The sequence below is a fragment of the Tachyglossus aculeatus genome, chromosome 3 (genome assembly GCF_015852505.1).
Source record: "Tachyglossus aculeatus isolate mTacAcu1 chromosome 3, mTacAcu1.pri, whole genome shotgun sequence".
Taxonomy (NCBI): domain Eukaryota; kingdom Metazoa; phylum Chordata; class Mammalia; order Monotremata; family Tachyglossidae; genus Tachyglossus; species Tachyglossus aculeatus.
Window position 1 is genome coordinate 22,082,102 of NC_052068.1, and position 15,598 is coordinate 22,097,699.

A 15,598-nucleotide genomic window follows, 5' to 3' on the forward strand; every position below is an offset into this window, starting at 1 on the left:
TTATATGTGGTGCTTCATTTACCCTTTGAAATAATTTTTCAAAGTTTGTTCCTTCCTGGGTTCCTTATTCCCATATCTTCATTTTTTCAAAAAAGGAATCATTTTGCCTGATTAATTTTTTCTTTACAAATCATGACATCTACTTGCGGCTCAGTGTCAAACTCGTTTGCTGCTTTTTAAAAACAAACTTTCATCCTTTTGATTCCTAGGCATTGAAGCCGACTTCTAGATGAGAATTGCCCGGGTTCTCCTTTTTTTTTTATTTGGAAGACTCTTTCAGTGTTCAGACACAGCCCGTCTACGGTTCCTCACACCTCTTCAAAAGCAGTTACTAGTGATTTGGTAAGTTGATGAAAAACTATTTGTTTATTTCTGTCAAATATCCACATGTTATTCAGTTACTAACTGTCATACACACTTCAGTCCTATGCTGTCTTATTTGTTTTCATTCATGCCAATCCTTTTTGTAAATGCAGACTTTTTTAAAAAAAACCCCACCACCTCTTTGACTGGCTACTCCTGGTCATGGCGTAGTGGATGGAGGCAGCCCTGGGGGTCAGAAGGTTATGGGTTCTAATTCTGTCTCTTCCACTGTCTGCTCTGTGACCTTGGGCAAGTCACTTAGCTTCTCTGTGCCTCAGTTACCTCATCTATAAAATGGGGATTAGGACTGTGAGCCCCACATGAGACAGGCAACCCAATTTTCTTGTGTACCCCCCAACTCTTAATATAGTGCCTGGCATGTAGTAAGCGCTTAACAAATACCACAATTATTATTATTACTGTCTTGAGAAATATGATTATTGTTCAAAAGGGAGGGAAGGGCAGAGTGAGGGCTGGGGTGGGTGGGAGCGGAGAGGCAGGGGTTCTGAATCCCTCTCCTGCCACGGAGAATTTTGCTAGAGAGCCATTGCCCAGCTACTGCCCTGCATGCCCTATAATAATAATAATAATAATGGCATTTATTAAGCGCTTACTATGTGCAAAGCAGTGTTCTAAGCGCTGGAGAGGTTACAAGGTGATCAGGTTGTCCTGCGTGGGGCTCACAGTCTTAATCCCCATTTTACAGATGAGGTAACTGAGGCACAGACAAGTTGACACACAGCTGACAATTGGCGGAGCCGGGATTTGAACCCATGACCTCTGACTCCATAGCCCGTGCTATTTCCATTGAGTCACGCTGCTTCTTTTCTAGAAGGCTTTGGCCTGTCCAGAAATGGTCCTTCCACTCTCTCCTTCTTGGACGGGGGAAGGAAAGTAAACATGAATCTTTTCCTGTGTTTCTTTAGGGTGCCACCTTGATTTTGATATCCAGTGTTCAGCAATTTTAACACTCTGAAATACCGGGCAGCAGGTGGTATTGCCATCTACCTTGAAACAGATATTTTTCAGAGCGGGACACAAAGCTATGGCTATTTTTTATTTCTTAATACCCCACTGGATGTGCATCTTCTCTTTAGCCGAACAGCAGTGCACTTGAAAAACAACAAAACACCCAGACACATTCACAGGGGTGGTTACTTTATTATTGTCAGGATGGGGAACTCTGATAAAATGCTACTAATTTCTTATTACTTGGGGATCCTCCCCCCACATCACCCTCTCATATTTGGTTAGAGGTGGGAAGTGTTAAATAATTCAGGGGCTGCCCTGTCTCTTCTGGGAGAGTTGGGGAAAGGAGCCTGTTACTACTGCTTCATTCCAGACTTTCTCATGTGGGTCACATGGGAGGGAGGATATAGTGTTTCAGGGAGTTGGCTATTTTTGAGCAACCAAAAAAGATGTGTATGTTTGGAGTGATTGGAATATTTTACTACTAATAGCTATATTCAAAACAAGGGAAGAAAATCCTGTATCCAGGTTTTCAAAACAGTTCACATTTTCTGCAGGGGCAGTTTAAAATTCATTCATTCATTCAGTTGTATTTGTTGAGTGCTTCCTGTGTGCAGAACACTATACTCTGTGCTTGGTAGAGTAATAATACAACAATAAAAAGACACATTCACCTCCCCTGCCCACAGTGAGCTTACAGTCTAGGTGGGGGGTGACAGACATATCAATCAATCAATCAATCATATTTATTGAGCGCTTACTGTGTGCAGAGCACTGTACTAAGTGCTTGGGAGAGTACAATACAACAAACAGGCACATTTCCTCCCCACAGTGAGCTACATAAGCACTGTGGGGCTGGGTGGGGGGATGGACAAAGGAAGCAAGGAGCCCGTTGTTGGGTAGGGATTGTCTCTGTTGCCTAATTGTACTTTTCAAGCGCTCTGCACACAGTAAGCGCTCAATAAATACGATTGAATGAATGAATGAATGAGACAGGATCATTGTGTTTGTAAATTATTTTCTTGTTCATCCTCAACTCTTTGGTAGCATTAACATTAAAAAAACAACAACAGAGGAGACATGGGACACAGCAACCCGGAGCCACAAATGGGGCCACTGGCGATTAAAAGCTTGATGGGGGCTAGTAGGACCCAGGAATGAGCAGGATGGCTAAGGAATGAACCCGTAAGCCAGAAGAGCGAGGCCCAGTGCCCTGTTTCCTGCCAGGAGCCACATTGGCTCTCGGATGTCTCCTGGTTCCTTGCTCACTAGGGTGAGCCAGACTTAACTCTAGCAAGATGAATTTCCCAGCACCTCCAGGCTCACCGGAGCAGTGTCTGGCCATAATCTTAGCTTGTGATTCCTCCAACCAGAGGCCAAAGCCATGTTTACTTGCTTCCCTTAGCGCTTCCAGATGCCTCTGCCCTTCTCACGGGCCTTCCTTGTCTCCCCCCTTCTAGACTGTGAGCCCGTTGTTGGGTAGGGAACGTCTGTATATGTTGCCAACTTGTACTTCCCAAGCACTTAGTACAGTGCTCTGCACACAGTAAGCGCTCAATAAATGCGGTTGAATGAATAAATGAATGAAATTAACAGATCCTTTCGCACTCTCATTCTTTGCAGCCATAGCTACCCACCCATCTCATTTCCATCAATCAATCAGTGAATCGATCAGTGATAGTCAATGCTTGCTGTGTACTGGGAAGGTACAATACAAGAGTTGGTAGGCATGATCCTTACCCACAAGGAGTTTACAGTCTACAGGGGGAGGTAGACATGAAAATAAATTACAGAATAGAGAAATGGCAGAATGAAAGTACCTGTACCTAAGTTCCTATGTACATATTTATGTACATATGGGAAGCATTATGGCCTAGTGAAAAGACCTCAGGCCTGGAAGCCAGAGGACCTGAATTCTAATCCCATCTCTGCTACTTACCTGCTGTGTGACCGTGGGCAAGTCACTTAATTTCTTCGGGCCTCAGTTCCCTCATCTGCAAAATGGGGATTCAGTGTCTGTTTTTCTTTCCACTAGACTGTGAGCCCCATGTAGGACTTTACTGTCTTGTAACTAGCCCAGCGCTTAGTTCAGTGCTTGGCCTGTAGGTAGCACTTAACAAATGCCACTATTTTTATTATTATTATTGTAATAAGAGCTGTGGGACTGGGGTAAGTATCAAAGTGTTTAAGGGGACACATCCAAGGCGACACAGAGGAAAGTGGATAGGGGAAATAAGGACTTGGTTGGGGGAAACTCCTTGGAGATGTAATTTTATTTGGGTTTTGAAGGTGGGGAGAATGGGGGACATTTGGATATGAAGGGGGAGAGAATTCCAGGCCAGAAAGAGGATGTGGGCACGGGCTCAATGGCGAGATAGATGAGATTAAGGTGCTATGAGAAGGTTGGCATTACAAGAGTGAAGTATGCAGATTGAGTTTTAGTAGGACATCAATGAGATAAGCTAAGAAGGAGAGAGCTGAGTGAATGCCTTGCATTTGGTGGTAAAAAGTTTTTGTTTAATGTGGAAGTGATTGGGCAGCATTGGAGATTTTTGAGAACTGGGAGATGTGGATTGAACAATTTTTCAGAAAAATAATCCAGACAGAGTGAAATATGAACTGGAGGAGGGAGAGACAGGAGGCAGGGAGGTCAGCGACGAGGCAGCTGCAGTAATCAAGGTGGGAAATAAGGAAGTGAATCAGTGTGGTAGCAGTTGGGCTGGAGAGGAAAGGGAAGGTCTTGGACATGACGTGGCCAGGATAGACCTTTATGTCTGAACCCTAGATAGCTGCCCTTGGGAGGAATATATTGAGAAAGATGGTAACCCTGTGCTGCAGAATTATACTTAATTCAAGCAGTAGTAAATTTTGTTTTGAAGGCCCCAAGAGCCAACTTTCCACCTGCTGGGAGACCCATAGTGATGGCAAATAAAGAAACTGTAAATTGCATTTTTTTAATGGCATTTATTAAGCGCTTACTATGTGCAAAGCACTATTTTAAGCGCTGGGGAGGTTACAAGGTGATCAGGTTGTCCCATGGGGGCTCACAGTTTTAATCCCCATTTTACAGATGAGGTAACTGAGACCCAGAGAAGTTAAGTGACTTGCCCGAAGTCACACATCTGATAAGTGGCAGAGCGGGGATTTGAACCCATGACATCTGACTCCAAAGCCCGGGCTGTTTCCACTGAGCCACACTGCTTCTCTGATGTTTCATTTTCTGATGTTTCACGCTGCATTACGATGTTTCAGTTAGCTGTACTCCCACTTCTTGCTATAGAACAGAAAAGAAAGAGGTTACCTCTGTACCATATCTGCCATGCTCTGCTTGCTCATCCATCCATCCATCTCCCACATATAATAATAATAATAATGGTATTTGTTAAGCACTTACTATGTGCCAAACACTGTTCTAAATGCTGGGGTAGAGACAAAGTAATGAGGTTGTCCCATTTGGGGCTCCACAGTCTTAATCCCCATTTTACAGATGAGGTAACTGAGGTGCAGAGAAGTGAAGTGATTTGCCCAAAGTCACATAGCTGATATGTGGTGGAGCCGCCTCTAACCTCCTCACTGTACCTCATTCTCGCCTGTCCCACCGTCAACCCCCGGCCACGTCCTTCCCCTGGCTAGGAATGCCCTCCCTCCACACATCCGCCAAGCTAGCTCTCTTCCTCCCTTCAAAGCCCTACTGAGAGCTCACCTCCTCCAAGAGGCCTTCCCAGACTGAGCCCCCTTTTTCCTCTCCTCCTCCCCATCCCCCCCCGCCCTACCTCCTTCCCCTCCCCACAGTACCTGTATATATGTTTGTAAAGATTTATTACTCTATTTTACTTGTGCGTATTTACTATTCTATTTACTTTGTTAATTATGTGCATTTAGCTTTAATTCTGTTTTTCTGATGACACCTGTTCACATGTTTTGTTTTGTTGTCTGTTTCCCCCTTCTAGACTGTGAGCCCGTTGTTGGGTAGGGACTGTCTCTCTATGTTGTCAACTTGTACTTCCCAAGCTCTTAGTACAGTGCTCTGCACACAGTAAGCGCTCAGTAAATACGATTGAATGAATGAATGAATTAGAAACCATGACCTCTGACTCCTAAACCCATGCTGTGTCCACTAAGCCACGCTGCGTCTACATTTTGATGCTCTCCGAAGGCCCAGTAATCTGGCCTTCGCCTAGGAAAGCAGCTGGTTATTGCATGTGTGTAATGTGTACCATTAGGACATCTTACTGCATAAGGAAAACTGTGCTCAGCTAGATCATAGATATTACTGTACTTGTTCATTTTGACATTGAATGCTCCTTTAGTTTAGCAAGGAGCACTAATGGCCAAAATTCCCGGAGAATTGGACAAGGTGAAGTGAACGATCGTGCTAAAAGCTGCAGTTTCTTCCCCAGTAAATAGCAATTTGTGGACTTCCAGGAAAGAAGGACTGCAGGGCCAGAAGACTTAAAGGTAGGATTGTTTATGTATGTTTAGGTAGTTGTCGGTGTCTCCATTGCCCCGTGTTTCTGGGGCCTGGTCTTTCCCTTAAAAAGCCATCTGCAGATGGTATCAGCAGGTGTGAGCAGAGAGAAGAAATCCCTTTCGCATGGGTCTGAGGTTGCCCCGGCCCCAAAGCAAACCAAAGCAAATTTTAATATTGGCTATTTAAAATCTCCTTGTACTTGTCTTTTATTAGCATTCTTATGTTTTTTTTTTTTTAAGTCGGAAACCAATCTGCAACCGGCAATAAAGAATGACTTTGTGTCTGGGAAAGCGCTGCGCTGACACACCGTGTCGTCCCACAAGAGCACTTCCCGGGTCCCCAAACGCAGCCCTGACAATCTGCGGCGGGCGGTGAATTGGTGGGAGGCAGCAGGGGAAGATGGACAGCCGTGTGAGATGGGTGTTTGCAAGTTTCTGAGGAAGAGGGGAGGAGGCGAACAAAGGGGCAGCTTTGGATCTTTTTAGGTATTTGGGAATAGTCATCTGTGCCCTTGGGATTTCGTGACCAGACCTGGCCCCCAAATTGGCCGCCGAGAGGAGTGTTTGGGGGGCTGGGGAGGGAGGTAGGGAGGGTTTCAATCCCTTCAAGGTGTTTCAGTTTCATTTGGTTACCAAGGCTGCAAGAGTAGATTTTCTATTGATGGGAATATGGATTGGATGGAATTAGAAACCTTGAGGAGACTAAAAATACCGCTCACTGCCAGGAAATGAGACTGCCAGCGGTGAGGAGCAGGGTGAAGGGTGATCGGGAGGTGGGGTTTACCTTTTCCAGGAACTGGTGCTCTAGATGCGAGTCCAGCCACCCGTGAGACTATCACCCATTGACCCTGCTCTTATACAAGGCCTTAGTTTATCCTGTTTCTATATAGCTGATTGGGCACGTGACCATATTCGGTAAGAAGTCCACGCTTGCCGTTTTGTGATTGACAAGAATGTCTATTCACTCCAACTTCAGGCCGAGTCTTGAGAGGGATCGAGCGAAGGTTTGGCATCTGCCATTTTATAGAGGAAGTGCAAAGTTACGCTGTTTGGCCGCTGTTCCCAGTGTGACCCTCACTTTGGTGCTGGACTCGAGGCAGACCGTTTCTCGTCGATTCTCATTTTGGTCCTCTGGAACCCAGGTTCCACTCCCGCTCTTCCCCTTACCTGCTGTGTGATCCTGTGCGAGTCACTTAACTTTTCTGTGCCTCAGTTTCCTCATCTGTAAAATAGAGAGTAAATACCAGTTCCCCCTCCTCCTTAAACTGTAAAACCCCATGTAGAATAGGGGCTATGCCCAATCTGAATGTGCTTTATTTACCCCGATGTTTAGTACAGTGCTTGCCACTTGTAAAAAAAAAAAAAATTATGGTATTTGTTAAGTGCTTATTATGTGCCAAGTACTGTTCTAATCATTCATTCATTCATTCAGTCAGTCAGTCGTATTTATTGAGTGCTTACTGTGTGCAGAACACTGGACTAAGCACTTGGGAAGTACAAGTTGTCAAGTACTGTTCTAATCATTCTTTCATTCATTCATTCAATCGTATTTATTGAGCGCTTACTGTGTGCAGAGCACTGTACTAAGCGCTTGGGAAGTACAAGTTGGCAACATATAGAGACAGTCCCTACCCAACAGTGGGCTCACAGTCTAGAAGGGGGAAGCACTGGGGTAGATACAAGTTAACCACATTGGACACAGTCCCTGACCCACATGGGACTCACAGTCTAAATCCCCATTTTACAGATGAGGAAACAGGCCTAGAAAAGTTAAGTTAAGGTCAAACACAGACACTTGGTAGAGCTGGGATTAGAACCCAGGTCCTTCTAACTCCCAGATCCGTGCTCTAGCCGCTTAGCCGTACCGCTTCTCACTTGTAAACACTTAACAAATACCAGAATAACAATAGTTGTCATTTAATTCTGTGTAATTAAAATGATGCAGTCCACTAAAAGCCCCAGCTTACCTTAGCACCTGACTTTTATATGCAAAAGCAGAGAGGAGTAGACCTCTCCATGCTGGCCCCGTGCCTCAGGAAGTGTCCAAAGGAGCCAGAGGAAGGCACCTTCCCCTGGGGCATTCAGTACAGTCCCCGCCATCAACTTTCTTCCTAAAAGCAAAAATGAGTTTGCAGATGGCTTAAACTCCTGGCCGTCTTGATTCCTGACAAGCAGTGAAGTCAAACAGGCAATTCAGAATCTTGGCTGCTATGTGAAGGCTGAGTAGTAATAATAATAATAATGATGATGATGGTTATTTGTTAAGCGCTTTATGTGCAAAGCACTGTTCTAAGTGCTGGGGAGGTTAATAATAATAATAATAATAATAATAATTATGGTGATGGCATTTATTAAGCACTTATTATGTGTAAAGCACTGTTCTAAGCGCTGGGGTAGATACAGGGTAATCAAGTTGTCCCATGTGGGGCTCACATACTTAGTCCTCATTTTCCAGATGAGGTAACTGAGGTCCAGAGAAGTTAAGTGACTTGCCCAAAGTCACACAGCTGAGAAGTAGCGGAGCTGGGATGTGAACCCATGACCTCTGACTCCAAAGCCCGGGCTCTTTCCACTGAGCCACGCTCAGGTTGTCCCATAGTGGGGCTCACAGTTTTCATCCCCATTTTACAGATGCACTTTCTATCTGCATAGCACTGTCCTGAGCTCTTGGATAGGTACGAGAAGCAGATGAGGTAACTGAGGCACAGAAAAGTTAAGTGACATGCCCAAAGTCACACAGCTAACAGTTGGCGGAGCCGGGATTTTTTTTTTTTTTTGATGGCATTGATTAAGCGATTACTATGTGCAAAGCACTGTTCTAAGCGCTGGGGAGTTTGCAAGGTGATCAGGTTGTCACACGGGGGGCTCACAGTCTTACAGATGAGGGAACTGAGGCCCAGAGACGTGAAGTGACTTGCCTGAAGTCACACAGCTGACAAGTGGCGGGGCCGGGATTTGAATCCATGACCTCTGACTCCAAAACCCGGGCTCTTTCCACTGAGCTAAGCTGCTGCAGGTGGGTGGTAGCACCTCCCCCTCTCCCTTCTCCTGCTTCCCCTGCTCCCCAGGCCCACACCCAGACGCAGGCCTGACGGGTATCATGGTGTTCAGCCGTGAGTTCTGTTCGTACCGGGAAAATCAGACCTTTGCACCGTCACATATTTAATGATTTGGTGCATATGCCAGGGATTTTCACCTTTTTTTTCTACCCCTGGAGTCTCAAGGATGCCTTCCACCCAGATCCTTCCACAACACCAAACTCTCAATCTAAACCTCCACCAACCCAAAGAAATACCAAGCCGAGTAGATCTTTCTGGTGGCATACAGAGTAGCAACAGCAATGATCAATCAATCAATCAATCAACCATATTTATTGAGCGCTTACTGTGTGCAGAGCACTGTACTAAGTGCTTGGGAAGTACAAGTTGGCAACATATAGAGACAGTTCCTACCCAACAGTGGGCTCACAGTCTAAAGGGGCGAGACAGAGAACAAAACCAAACATGCTAACAAAATAAAATAAATAGAATAGATATGTACAAGTAAAATAAATAAATAAATAAATTGAGTAACAAATATGTACAAACATATATACATATATACAGGTGCTGTGAGGAAGGGAAGGAGGTAAGACGGGGGGGATGGAGAGGGGAACGAGGGGGGAGGAAGGAAGGGGCTCAGTTTGGGAAGACCTGATTGGAGCTTGGTGACAAAGGAAGCAGTTCTTGAATTCCTCAGTTCCCAGAGCCCAAAGCAAAGTAGTAGTAATAATAATAATAATAATAATAATAATAATAATGATAATTGTATTTAGTAAGCGCTTTCTATCTGTAAAGCACTGTCCTGAGCTCTAGGGTAGGTAGGAGAAGCAGCTTGGCACAGTGGAAAGAGCCAGGGCTTTGGAGTCAGAGGTCATGGGTTCAAATTCCGGCTCCGCCAATTGTCAGCTGTGTGACTTTGGGCAAGTCACTTAACTTCTCTGGGCCTCAGTTACCTCATCCGTAAAATAGGGATTAAGACTGTGAGCCCCCCGTGATCACCTTGTAACCTCCCCAGCACTTAGAACAGTGCTTTGCACATAGTAAACACTTAATAAATGCCATTATTATTATTATTATTAAGAGAATAAGGGAGGACTCAGGGCACTCTTTTCATCTGCTCCAGTCTTGATGCTTCTTGCCGACGCCGGAATTCCTATTTTTGGACCCCGTCGGCGGCCATTATGGCCGTTCCCTTTGGATTTTGTAGCCCCCCCCCCCCGATTGACAACCTCTGGTTAACTGCACTGCTTAACCAATTATCCAACAGCCAAGATGGATTAAACTCCTCAGTACTTTTTACTCAGCACACCGCTCTAATGAGGCGTCTAATGTTTCCCATTCGCCCCCATGAGTGACTGACATACTGCTTTTTGGTGCGGTATAGTTGAGGGACGGGAGTTGTAGAATATGGGAAACTTTTCTTTTTCACGACTCACCTTGTTCTTCAGTTAGACCCAAACCTGCCGCCTTTTGCAGTGACGATTGCAGGTGTTAACATAAAATTTTGTCCAGTAAGTTAGTGAGCTGCCGGGTTACCGTGTCAGTGGAGTGTGAAAGAGACTGAGCCGCGGGCCGTTTCCTGGCCTCCAGAGCGTGAAATCAGTCAGTGCCGACGCATGGCCACTGCGACTAGTGGAGTGTAAAATAAGTTGGGGGCATGAGTTGTGTTATGCTGTGAGATAAACCTCTTCTTGCCACCGCTCGTTTGCTTGTGCACTTGGGGCTGCCGAGATTCTCCCTGGAGGCGGGTAGTGGCCCTTATCTTTCTCTGTCTGCGCGCTCAGCTTTCTTCCAAAATGACTCCTCCAGATGTGCAAGCCATGCGGGAAGGCTAAAGCTACCAAAGTCCATTCAAGGCAGGCTCTAAAGAGCTTGTCCCGTTTCCTTCCGAGGATGGACTGTAGCAGATATTTATTGAGCTATTTCTTCCCTTTTTAGACCATTTGCAGTTGAAGTGCACTCTCCTTGGGGCCGGGCTCTGGACTGCGAAAACAGTGGCATTTGAGTCGGTCGCTTTTTCCACATTTGCTGTTTCCACATTCTGCTGTTTTGGGGCAGGGAAACAGGCAAGAATAACAACGTTTTCACATACACAAGTTGGTCAGATAGGAGGAGACACAGACCGGAGGAGCCATGTGGGCAAAGGAAAGGAGGAAACTCATCGTCTGACATACAGTGAAGTGTCCCCACCATATGGCTCTGAGGGTGAGGCAAGGTGAATGGGATAGTTTCGGAGACAACGGCAAATTATGATTGTGAAGACTCTTAAATTTTGAAGGTTACCGGGAATGGGCATGCCACTGAATGCTCCAGTTCTTATTTTCTTTTCCTTGCCAAACGTGCTGTGCTGTTGCAGTGATCGAGGGTCCCATCAAGGACTTCCTCTCTTGGGATGCAAAGCATTTGGACGACGGCTGGGTCTTTATTGAAGCTTGGCATGAAGAACAAGCTGGAGGGTTTGACAAAGCAGCTAATTATAGTTTTTCAAGCTGGCACTCATGCCTATCCTACTCCTTTCATTCAGAGAGCATGTACCCCGTGGGCATGAGCGGAAAACGTTAGCCTTGGTTCATCATGGCTCAGGACAGCAAAAGTTGCTTTTAAACCGTGGCATAAGTAGGAAGTGATTTGAGGAAATCGTATTTTTCCAAACACTTGGTACGATATTCTGTGCACAGTAAATGCTCATTAAATACAATTGATTGATTGATTGGAAGTTCTGTATACTGCTGATCGGCTGACCTGTGTTTTAGGCCCTTCTAAATGATTATTCTAAGTGCTTACTAGTTATGTGCCATGCACTGTACTAAGCACTAATAGGTAAAAGAGAAGCAAGTTGGTCAAAATTCCTGTCCCTTCAAGAGGCTAACAGTCTAACAAGATTGGGAGAGGTGGTGTAATCTAAAAAGGTACAATCTAACAAGATCTCCCCTACCTTCAAAGCCCTACTAATAATAAGGGAATTAACTGTGATATTTAAGTGGTTTCTGTGTGCCATGCACATACTAGGAGCTGGGGTAGATACAAGTTAATTAGGTTGGACCCAGGCCTCATCCCCCGTAGGTCTCACAGTCTGGAGGAGAGGCAGAAGAGGCATTTAATCTCCATTTTTCAGATGAGGAAATTGAGGCCTAGAGAAGTTAGGTGATTTGTCCGAGGTCACACAGCTGGCAGGTGGTAGAGCAGGATTAGAACCCAGGTCCTCAGACTCCCGGGCCTTTGCTCTTTCCACTGCTTCTTTAATGGAAATCCACAGAAAAGGGGTTCCACGGAAACCTCTGGAAAACCTGGCAGCAGTGGCTGGACACCAGGTAAGCGGGCACAGCAGATTGTAGATTCAGATTCAGCAGATTCAGCACCTGTCTATATGTATATATGTTTGTACGTATTTATTACTCTATTTTATTTGTACATATTTATACTATTTATTTTATTTTGTTAATATGGTTTGCTTTGCTCTCTGTCTCCCCCTTCTAGACTGTGAGCCCACTGTTGGGTAGGGACCGTCTCTAGATGTTGCCAACTGTTGGGTAGGGACCGTCTCTATATTTTGCCATCTTGTACTTCCGAAGCTCTTAGTACAGTGCTCTGCACACAGTAAGCGCTCAATAAATACGATTGAATGAAGTGAATGAATGTAGAAAGCTCAAACACCATTGGCCCTGCTACATTTTTGAACCCAGACTGCTTGTGCTTCAACTCTCTGTTCAGGAAATTGAGACTAACCTTGGTTCATCAATCCAATCAATAGTATTTGTAAATATTTACTGTGGGCACAGCAGTCTACTTGGTGTTTGGGAGAATACGGTAGAGTTAGTTCACATGATCCCTGTCCCTAAGGAGCTTACGGTCCAGCAACCGAGACAGACACCTAAGTAATTTACAGGTAGGAAGAAGAAATGGATATGAATTAGTGCTTAAGTAGTGAAGTGTCTAAGTCAACTGTTACAGAAGTGCGTGGGTAGCTGTGAGTCTCCAAGTGTGTTGAATATTTAAATTTGTGTCTAAATAGTAGGGCCTTATGCTGTCGAGTCGTCTCTGACCCATAGCAACACTGTGGACACATCTCTTCCAGAATACCCCACCTCCATTTGTAGTCGTTGTAGTAGTGTATCCGTGGAGTTTTCTTCTTAAAAATACGTTGTCTCCTTCCGCGCAGTGAACTTGAGTCTCTCCCATGCTGCTGCTGCCCAGCACAGTGGAGTTTTGACATGTAGCAGATTGCCTTCCACTCTGTAGCCCCTGCATAAGTAGGAATGGAATGAGTATGCCTCTGCTTGACTCTCCCACCCATAGTCATTCATTCATTCATTCAGTTGTATTTATTGAGCGCTTACTGTGTGCAGAGCACTGTACTAAGCACTTGGGAAGTACAAGTTGGCAACATATAGAGACTGTCCCTACCCAACAGTGGGTTCACAGTCTAGAAGGGGGAGACAGAGAACAAAACAAAACATATTAACAAAATAAAATAAATAGAATAAATATGCACAAATAAAATAAATAAATAAATAGAGTAATAAATACGTACAAACATATATGCATATATTTAGGTGCTGTGGGGAAGGGAAGGAAGTAAGGCGGGGGGGATGGAGAGGACTGGTAGAGTACTGGAAAATCTCCAGGTGTGACCCTGAGATGGGAAAATAGTATGGTATCTAAGTCAATTTGTACAGAAGTGTATGGGTGGTTGTGAGTCTGCTGGTGTGTTGAATTGATTTTTGGAGCCCCATTGGGAGTTTAGCTTATTTTGTTGTGAGCCGGAGTCGGAACTGACAGTTCTGTTGGACTGCTGGGTCCGATGAACCGCAGTCCAACCCTTTGTGAATGCATGTTGAAACCAGCATTTACTAGCCACAGAGCACCATTTTAAGTATGAGGGAGCATGTAGTAGAAGGGAAAGAATCAATTCTGACTTTCGATGGTATACAATCTATGGTTACAGTTCTCTTATCCACTCACCTCCTCAGGAGATTCACAAGTACAGTACTAAGTACATGAAATCCGTTTTATTTACTCGCCCATTTTAAGTTGTTACTTGCCCAGAATGAGTTCAGAAGCAAGAACAAATTAAAAGAATCAGGGGAGGTAAGTTGAAGGGAAACTGGGAGCATTGATTCAAGCCCCAAGTTGAGTATATTGGTGTGAGGTATTAGTGTTTTCACGGTCTGTCTTCTAGATGGCCCATTCTGATTAGTTGTATGCCTATCTATTTGATTTCTGTAGCATCTGTAGCCCTTGTGATGCCACTCTCTTTATCAAGGAAGGGCTAGATCTACCACCGTACACGTTCCCCCTAATATTTGGTTTAATCTCTCCAACCAGAAACCTTGTGCACTAAATGGTGCTGTGAGTTATCAATGAGCGCAGGAGTTGGGGAAAGATGTGGTAGTTGCATGGTGCCAATGGGATTCAGAAAAGGTGCTAGTGGTAATAAGAGGGAAGAAGAGTAGACAGTGAAGCCCAACGTGGCTACCAAGGGTTACAGGGCTTGAGTTAAAGGGCTACAGCCCAGCACTGGCACTACAGGTAGTCATCTTTGCATATAAATCCTGAATGTAAAAAACACAGGGCCAAGACTTAGCCGCAATTGTGATTTTATTAGATTCTAAAAGTATATTTTCTATTCATTGATGAGGTGTCCCTGTTCTCTCTTTGCCTTGGCTGTTTGACTTGTGAAAGATCAGAGAATGAACAGAAATTAAGGCCCTCATGGTCCAGAGGTTCCTTTGGATCAGGACGTCTGGGGTCCTTAGGGATTGAGCGGGAGTGGGGTGGTGATCCAGCCATGGCTGATCAGCAAGAACCATGGGCCCTAGTATTTTTAGAAAGGGAGAAGCGATGTTGTCAGAAGTGCCGGTGGAAAGGGTGGATTTTGGAGAGATGGCTGAGCAGATGAGAGAGTGGTTGTGGGAATTGAGAGAGCTGCGGAGGTGAGGTGGAGGGTATTGTTTTATTTTTTTTGGCAGGGCAGGGGTGGCCTCGCACTTGGTGGCTTCGAAGTAGTTGGAAAGGTCATCAGGTATGGGTGTGTGAGTGTTGAGGGGAAGTGGGGGCACTGGTTGTGTCACGAGGGAATCCACGTAGAGCTGTAGAGTTCTGACCCTGCACATCCAGAGAAGGAGCCGGCAGCAAAATGGAACTAACAAGGGGATGACTGCTGGTGGGCTTGGATGTCCACAGGTCTCTAGATAGAAGAACACCCGGGTCTTAGATGAAAAGAAACAAGAGGAAGAAGTTTATATCGGCCATTCTTTGTTGCTGCAGACCCCCCATGAGTGTTTTGAGGTATGACAGCCCAGCCTGTAAAGTATTTCTAGACTTAAAAGCAGAATTCATTTGAACTAGCATGACTTTCCTTTAGTTCTGATCCGTCCCTTTTGGTTTTATTGAATGTCAATCCAAATCCACCATTAATAATAATAATAATAATAATAATAATAATAATAATAATAATAATAAAAATGGTATTTGTTAAATGCTTACTATGTGCCAAGCACTGTTCTAAGCTCTGAAATTAGAAATTCACCTAAGCATTTGGGTGCTAACATCCCCAGCACAGTACTTTTGTGTGTTTATTTTTGCTCTATTAATCAATCAATTGTATTTATTTAGCACTTACCATGTGCAGAGCACTATACTAAGGGTTTGAGAGAGTACAATATAACAGTGTAACACCTTCCCTGCCCACAGTGAGCTTACAGTCTGTTACTTCCTACAGTCTAATCTATTTTGGAGTCTTGTCTCCCCTGCTA

The 15,598-nt window shown here is 44.7% G+C and overlaps 1 protein-coding gene across 1 annotated transcript in view; it reads left to right on the top strand.

Moving 5' to 3' along the window:
* Nucleotides 1-217: 217 nt before the first annotated feature.
* The window catches only part of R3HCC1L (R3H domain and coiled-coil containing 1 like), an 86,070-nt gene continuing 70,689 nt past the window's right edge, over nt 218-15,598 (top strand). Inside the window, exon 1 of the mRNA XM_038743944.1 lies at nt 218-342. The gene's annotated coding sequence lies outside the window, so the exon portion shown is untranslated. The remainder of the gene's footprint in view (nt 343-15,598) is intronic.